Genomic DNA, 8906 nt, shown 5'->3' with positions numbered 1-8906 from the left:
AGTTACAGAACATTTTCGAAATAGGATTATTAAAATGTGAAGTAATCGTACAAAAATCGTTCTCGGAGAGAAAATATTTCGAAATAAACAATTCGCAGACAAGTTTTGGTCTTTTATATGTTAATCTAGCTACTGTCCAATTTTGAGGGCAATCAAACAAATTCCCTTTGAGTTGTAACTCTTTAAAGTGTCTGCTTCAAGCGAAAAAATTCATTCCAGAAAACAGGAAACATCTCTTGCCTCGCAAACATCGCCCACAAACGCCTTCAACTGGGTTCTCAGATCACTGAGCCAATCAGCGCTTGGAAAATTTACTACCATTAACTCGCCGTGAAATCTACTGACGCGCGAATCTCCAAAAACCCTTGTGTTTCGTAATGCGCTCAAGACTTTTCTGTACTTCGGTTTTTCTTGAAGCTGGTCTGGCAAAATGGGGAAGACGAAAAAGGATACGAACGCTAGAGTGGCTGGGCGACGAGAACAAACAAAAGAAAGCGCGGAGGAGCAAATGCGCATGGATAATATTCCAATGGATCTCAATGACTTCGACGTTTCATCAGTATCGCACTCAACAAAAGAGTCACTGTAAACATCGCTGTTATCGCTGTCAAGTTCCCAAATTTTTACAGCGCCTTTCTCTTCTCTTGACTTGATCTTTTCGCCCGCTTGATACGATGACTATAGCTTCATCCGCGAGGCCAACTTTCGCTTCTTCACTCCGAGATGTATTTTCATTCGTTCTTCGCTTTTTCGAACTGGTAGACAGAGTTTTCCGTGGTCCATGTTTACTTATAACTTAATAGAATTACACCTAATACGAACAATGCTTGGATTAGCAATGCTGATTAACTGAGTAGCCAGCCAATTTGTGGTATCCATATAGGTAATATTCCCGCGAAAGTAGTCTCGGTTGATTGCATACACGTTATAGGGCTGTCAATCAAGAGCGAACTTTTACTTCCGGCCGTAACGTTAAACCTCCATTTCTCCGCCAATACTATGTTTTCAATTTTGTTTTCAGAAATTAGAGATTACTTTTCGACCATTACTTTGACCCAAAAATCCAAATTTGAAGAAAATTGCCGATCTGAAGGTATACTGTAACCGTAACAGCCGGCGTTTCGGCGTCATCGTGACACCATTCTCAGGGCAAAGTGAATAAATGAATGCGACGATATGACTTCTATACTTTTACAGTCTCTACAAATAGGCCCTTTGAACAACCCAGTCACCTGGTACAAAATCACACATGCTGGGACGTACGTTACACCGTGGGAGTCCGTGGGAGTCCGTGGGACTTGCAAAACAAAGGAACTCGTACCAGTCCACCTTGGACTTTTCATTGTTAATGAAAGCGAGACTGCGTGATGTCACATCGTGATGGAAACGACGTAAACTTAGGTTGCCTTAGAAACGTGCAGTTTACTCGTCTCGTTTCTCGCGACTAGTCGTGAATTTCGAAGTGAAAAGTAAATTCGGATCAATTGCGATCTATTTCGTAAAAATTTCCTTTCGGAAGCTTTAAAACCCATCATGGGTTGCGGAGGCTCGAAGGCTCAACGCCGCGGTAAGAAAAAAATTATTTTATTTAGCATAACTTTCTTACGTTGGCTTGACTCTTCTCTCTTCGATGCCGTGAACTGTGAACTTCGCGGAGATGTTTTTTAGTTGACGTGATGATAAGTGAAAATTCTTGTAAATGTCGATCCTACAGCAAGAATATCAACAACTCTATTGAGTTGAACCAAAATACAGCATAACTGAAAGGTACAGATTTTTGAGACGAAATTCTTAGCTTCTCTTGCGAGAACCGTATTTTGTTTCGAAACGTGTTTCGAATAATTTTTTCTGTTTTTTTCCTGGGTGGTAAGTAAAACTAATTATTTTCAGTACTTACGTTTTGCAATATGATTTGAGTCTCCAATCTCTAAAAATCCTGTAAGTATAGATAGACTTCAGCTTAACCGCCAGGTTAATTTAATCTGTTTCTCAGATACGGACTGTATCGTTCGCAAACAACGTGCAGCTAAGCCAAAGAGCTTGAAGAACAAAGCTACTTCTCCCCCAGCAGCAAGGACCAACAGATCAGCTGAGTTGAGAAGGAAGGCTAATGAGGCCAAGTTAAGTAAGTTCAAGTGTTTTGATATTTAAGTATGTTTAATTAAGTTTGTAGAAATTCATCAATAGCTATTTAGAAAAACGAACGCTTTATATTTAACTTTGTTTACATAATATGTTAAAACAAATTAGGTCAATTTACTTTGGGTAATTAAAGATCTAAAAAATGAAGATGAGTAGAAATAATTAATGTTCACAAATAAGCTGGTTGGCACTAAAGCTTGAAAAAGGAAATATAAAAAGGAAAAGAAATTAATTAAAGTTTTAATACGTTTTTTAGCGGGCGGGCATCAGGATTTGACAACCAGGCAGAAACAATGTAAGCTAATGGGATCCAGGGTCATCCTCCTGCAGAAATTTTGAAATCCTAGACTTGCAGAGATGCATTTTCCCGCATTTTGGAGCACAAAATCAGCACTGCTTTTAAAATTTCTTACAGGAGATCATTTTGTACTGAACTAAATCACATTTTGATGCCATTGATCAACAGATTAAAATCAATTTTCATAATCTTTTACCAACTACATTAAAAGATTTTATTACAAACTTTCTATTCAGTGCTCCATAATTAGCAGCTTCGATAGGTTTCTAGCAAAAATATAATTGCAAGAGTTTTATTTAGTTCTTTCCTTTTTGTAATTACTGTGAATGAACAAATGTGCCATTTTAGCAAACCACACCACTAGAGTTTTCCCTGTCAGTTATTTGCCACATAATTTTGACACATTTCAAGTTGGCTTTCATGCATGACACAGCAACATGTCTCGGCAATGCATTATTGCAATTTGAAGAGAGATAACCCATACTATAACCAGCGAAATCTTGCTAGTATTTTCCATAACTTGAAATAAGCTTAATTTTTATAAAAGACTGTCAGCCTAGGGAAATAGCATAGGGAATCAGCAGTACTATATACATTATTGTTGAAGCAGCCGGGCAAAGTTCTGTTCACAGCTGGCCAATTTGCCCAGTGCCCAGCCCTTGATGAAACCCCTGCCTTTGATACTCTTGGTGGCAGAAAAGTTAAAAGTGTAAAAATTAACTGGCACACCAGAAGATATATATGACATTATACATACTTAACAGAAAATTAATGTAAGAATAAAAGTTCCATCAAATTTGGATGCCAATTTTTTATCTTTTGTCAGATATAGATTCAAGGCTCTATAAGAAATATCCCTATGAGTGATCTATATATATTTAAGAAGTTAAAACTTGAATCTGTCTTCTAGAAGGCCAAGGCCAGACATCAACAAATAACAAAGTAAAAACACCTCAAGGAAACTTGAGCACCAGACAAAAAACATCTACTAACACAAAGGTAAGTTTGCTTATTGGAAAAAAAGTGTATTAAATTATGTATTGATATTAACAACAGCATTAGAAAATCAGAATCATTTTTAATAAAACTATAATTTAATACTGTTTTATTATTCTTAATACCTATTATTTACATGTAACAGCTTGAAAACATGATTACTGCTGGCTGCCTGAAACAAATTTATTTAATTTATTACCTTATACATGCAGTAACAAATGTTTCATAATTGTCTCTGACCACTCCGTCAGTTTGCAAACAGGCCATGTTGATGAGTTATTTACAAATTAACAAATTTTACAAATTTGTTAGAAAAACCACAAAGCAAGCCTGGTTGTGTCCGATTCATAGAATAGGTCAAATTGCCATTCTTCAAACTGATTGCTGTTTAGAACTATTCATAAATAATTCATTGATATTTTAGAAATTATTGATTTACTGTTGCTGGGTTCATAAAGAACAGTATGAAATTATTTACTAATTATTAATTGTTACTAATTATATAACAATTATCAAATAATTATTATAAGTACTTATAAGTAATCAGCTTGTTATTGAATTTCAGATTCAGCCAAAAGCAAGATCATCCTCAAAAGGTTAGAATACATCTTCTTCAGTTCCTTCCCCTGATGATCATATGGAGGATTGGGCTAGTAGAATACATCAGATCTACCATAAAATTTAATGTTTGCCGCAGCTACACATTTTAGATTTATGAGCAAAAAATATTAACAAGAGCTATATTTTATAGTATTCTCTATGCTAGACTGATTTGGGTATACATCATGACATTTGAATGAATGAATAAATGAATGGGGTAGATGAACAAGTAAACAACAGACCAAAGAAATGTATTTTCTTAACACCACAGGCACACCAATTATAATTAAAGAACCCGATGATGTGTGTACTTCAACAGTGACTGAAAAGGTTCATCACCTGACCACCTGCTCACCAAAGGTGACTAAAGGAGAGGTTGATCACCGGACCATGCAAATACCAACGGTGACTGAAGAAGTTGGCAACCAGACCATCTCAAGACCAATGGTGGCTGAAGAGGTCCACGACCAAACAACTAAACTACCAGAGGTTCCTACAGAGGCCCAAGACCAAACAGCTAAACCCCTAGAGGTGCCTACAAAGGTCCATGACCAAACAACTAAGCCCCCAGAGGTGACTGCAGAGGTCCATGACAAAACAACTAAACCCCCAGAGGTGACTGGAGAGGTCCATGACCAAACAACTAAACTACCAGAGGTGACTACAGAGGTCCATGACCAAACAGCTAAACTACCAGAGGTGCCCAAAGAGGTCCATGACCAAACAACTAAACCCCCAGAGGTGACTGCAGAGGTCCATGACCAAACAACTAAACCCCCACAGGTGACTGCGGAGGTCCATGACCAAACAACTAAACCCCCAGAGGTGACTGCAGAGGTCCATGACCAAACACCTAAACCCCCAGATGTGACTGGAGAGGTCCATGACCAAACAACTAAATCCCCAGAGGTGACTGCAGAGGTCCATGACCAAGCACCTAAACCCCCAGAGATGATTGGAGAGGTCCTTGACCAAATATCTCAACCCCCAGAGGTGACTGGAGAGGTCCATGACCAAACATCTCAACCCCCAGAGGTGACTGGAGAGGTCCTTGACCAAATATCTCAACCCCCAGAGGTGACTGGAGAGGTCCATGACCAAACAACTAAACCTCCAGAAGTGACTGGAGAGGTCCATGACCAAACATATCAACCCCCAGAAGTGACTGCAGAGGTCCATGACCAAACAACTAAACCCCCAGAGGTGACTGCAGAGATCCAGGACCAACTGACTAAACCTCCAGATGTGACTGCAGAGGTCCATTACAAAATACCTCAATCCCCAGAGGTGACTGCAGAGGTCCATGACCAAACAACTAAACCCCCAGAGGTGACTGGAGAGGTCCATGACCAAACAACTAAACCCCCAGATGTGACTGCAGAGATCCAGGACCAACCGACTAAACCCCCAGATGTGACTGCAGAGGTCCATTACGAAATACCTCAATCCCCAGAGGTGACTGCAGAGGTCCATGACCAAACACCTAAACCCCCAGAGGTGACTGGAGAGGTCCATGACCAAACAACTAAACCCCCAGAGGTGACTGGAGAGGTCCATGACCAAACACCTCAACCCACAGAGGTGACTGGAGAGGTCTATGACCAAACAACTAAACCCCCAGAGGTGACTGGAGAGGTCCATGACAAAACAACTAAACCCCCAGATGTGACTGTACAGGGCCATGACCAAACATCTCAACCCCCAGAGGTGACTGCAGAGGTCCATGACCAAACAACTAAACCCCCAGAGGTGACTGGAGAGGTCCATTACGAAACACCTCAATCCCCAGAGGTGACTGCAGAGGTCCATGACCAAGGAGCAAAACCCCCAGAGGTAATTGGAGAGGTCCATGACCAAACAACTAAACCCCCAGAGGAGACTGCAGAGATCCAGGACCAACCGACTAAACCCCCAGAGGTGACTGGAGAGGTCCATTACGAAACACCTCAATCCCGAGAGGTGACTGCAGAGGTCCATGACCAAGGAGCAAAACCCCCAGAGGTAACTGGAGAGGTCCATGATCAAACAACTAAATCCCCAGAGGAGACTGCAGAGATCCAGGACCAACCGACTAAACCCCCAGAGGTGACTGGAGAGGTCCATTACGAAACACCTCAATCCCCAGAGGTGACTGCAGAGGTCCATGACCAAGGAGCAAAACCCCCAGAGGTAATTGGAGAGGTCCATGATCAAACAACTAAATCCCCAGAGGAGACTGCAGAGATCCAGGACCAAACAACTAAACCCCCAGAGGTGACTGGAGAGGTCCATTACGAAACACCTCAATCCCGAGAGGTGACTGCAGAGGTCCATGACCAAGCAGCAAAACCCCCAGAGGTAATTGGAGTGGTCCATGACCAAACAACTAAACCCCCAGAGGGGACTGCAGAGATCCAGGACCAACCGACTAACCACCCAGAGGTGACTGCAGCGGTCCATGACCTAGCATCCCAACCCCAGGTTTGATCTTAACTCGGTAATACGGCCACCTCATTAATTCGGCCAAATTCTCATGTCCCGTTGGTTACCGTATTATTTTATAATTTTGTTTCAACGCTTATCTTGCATTTATTTGGAATCCTGGTGAAGGAAGGCCGTGTGACAATTAAGGACTTTTCTGTGTGAACATCGTGTGATGCAGACTCTGCCAGCACTCAAATATGCTCCACTAAATCTTAGTACAATGTATAAAGTAATTATTAAATATTTTGAACATTACTTTTGTCCCGACATGTTGATGACAAAATTGATGTGGAAATTAAAGTTAGGCCTGTTGGGTCTGGGTTTCAGAGACTTGTAAGCGTGTGTACTATTGGATGTGTTAAACCATCATAATTGTGGAACTGGTTGAGGAGAAACTTTGTATGAAAAATAGGCGTAGCAGCTACGTGTAATGTTGTGATCCAGTGATATGGTAGGAAAAACAGAAAGAATCCCTCCTCCTTGTAGTAACTCTGCAAAATTTTTGTGTGTATAATTTCACTCGAAGCTACAAGCATACCAGATATGATGACATCATTTATGTGTTCTTTTAGAACTTTGCTTGTGATTGCAACTGAATCAGCGAGTATGCTTTTGACATCCTCGTGGGTTGAGTTGTTAGCACAGGGAGAGCATATGTAAGCATGATGAAATCAGATATTGATACTAACACCATAAGACACTCTTTGACCCTATGGGAGTGTGACGTGATAGACCTATCTAATAAATCTATATACTTTATTTTAGTTTGGATCCTATTTTCCTGTATTGTGGATTAGGCCTCAAGGACAAAACGTAGCCACTGTATCAAGTCAACGGCAAAAATAGCTCCCGTGAATCGGCACATCGTAGCAAAAACGTTCAGTTTAGTACATTGCGATTTGTTTCTTAGATTAAGTTACTGACAAAGCTGTTTTGTTGTAACAGGCGACTCCAAACTCAGAAGGAGATTTACACGATACAATCGCTTCAATACTGGACTCCAAAGTGTATCTGCCCGAAAAACTCTCAAATCCACCCAAAGATGCCAAACCAAGACGATCTCCTACCGCAGAGCCATCTACTACAACACCAAGTAAGCAAATAATAATTCTTTGAACAGCTGGGCGTGTTTGGTTGTTGAGTTATTTTTTTGTAAAAAAAAAAAAAAAAACCTCTTAGTCGGCGCGTCGGGTATGTTATGGACGGGTCAATGGGTGAGTGAGTGAGTGAGTGAGTGAGTGACAGATGTATGTATGTCACACCAATCAGATTGGATCTACTATGAACAGCCAATCAAATTTCTTGTTGTAAAGATAAATGGTATGTGAGAAATACAAGGTATGTGTAAACACAAGGACTTTGGTAATTGAAAAATAAAGACTGACGTGTATGTTGCCGGTTTGTGATTTTTAGTCCGGTTTGGAGGGGAGTGTGACAGTTACGTACATTGAGTTGTTTTAGAGTCCATAATTTTCAGTGTAATGGTGGCTAGTTATGAACGAGATGAGTCTTGAGTTTAGAAGCAGTTCATGAGTTAGTAGTAGGCAAATGGCACGAGATATTTTTATTTTTAATTACAAAGGGTAACTTGATACTTTTGTTTTTCACTTGGAGTTAATTCAATTAGAGGTCACGAATGGTCGGTTCTAGTTCTTAGGACATGTTTTAGAGGAGACGAGACTATTTAGATTTGAAGCAGTTCTAACGTTTTGCAATAGTAAGTGCAGGTAACGATTGTTTTGTTCTTGTTGCATGCAAATATGACGAGATATTTTTATTTTTTAGTTACAATGGGTAATTTGACACTCTTGTTTTTCACAAGGCAGTAAATTCAATTAGAGCTGACGAATCGTCACGACTTGTTCCCACGAGATGTTTGCTATTTTTAGTTACAAATGGTAACTCGACACTTTTGTTTTTCATATGGGAGTAAATTCAATTAGAGCTTACAAGTTATCGGCTATTAATCCCAGGATATTAAACAAAAAAGAAGCTTTCATTTCTGGACGGTTTTTACGTCTCTGCAGTAGCAGTTTAATATTTTTATTTGATGGGCATTTTATGACATTCTTTTCAGTCCGATATTTTTAAAGGTAAAAAGTATGAAAACTGTTCACATGTTCTTTGAAGACTGTGCGGCACCAAGTTAAAGTGCAATTTAATTAAATCAGACTTGCAACATGTCAGAGAGGTTTTTTTTCTCTTTCTTTCAATTTTCGGTTAAGTAGTGTTGTTGCGTTGTGTTGTGTAAAAAGGGTAAACTTACGACTCGTATAAAATGCGAAAAGTTCCCTTAACTTGAGTATTTTTGAGCAAAAATTCCTCTTGGAGGCTGGAAGGGCTCCCGAGGGGGTACTGCCAGAAAAATTGGGCGGGGGTGTGCGACCCGCTTCCCAAAACCCTTACC

General features: G+C 40.2%; 1 pseudogene across 1 annotated transcript; it reads left to right on the top strand.

The window, feature by feature from the left end:
• Positions 1-4244: 4244 nt before the first annotated feature.
• On the top strand, positions 4245-6585 carry LOC145484902 (uncharacterized; annotated as a pseudogene). The gene is made up of 2 exons (XR_014049103.1): positions 4245-6289; positions 6332-6585. The product of XR_014049103.1 is annotated as an uncharacterized LOC145484902 (transcript).
• Positions 6586-8906: the final 2321 nt, after the last annotated feature.

This window comes from Orbicella franksi, chromosome 4 (genome assembly GCF_964199315.1).
Source record: "Orbicella franksi chromosome 4, jaOrbFran1.1, whole genome shotgun sequence".
NCBI lineage: Eukaryota > Metazoa > Cnidaria > Anthozoa > Scleractinia > Merulinidae > Orbicella > Orbicella franksi.
Note: the sequence above shows the minus strand (reverse complement) of the source record. Positions and strands in the feature narration are given on the sequence as shown.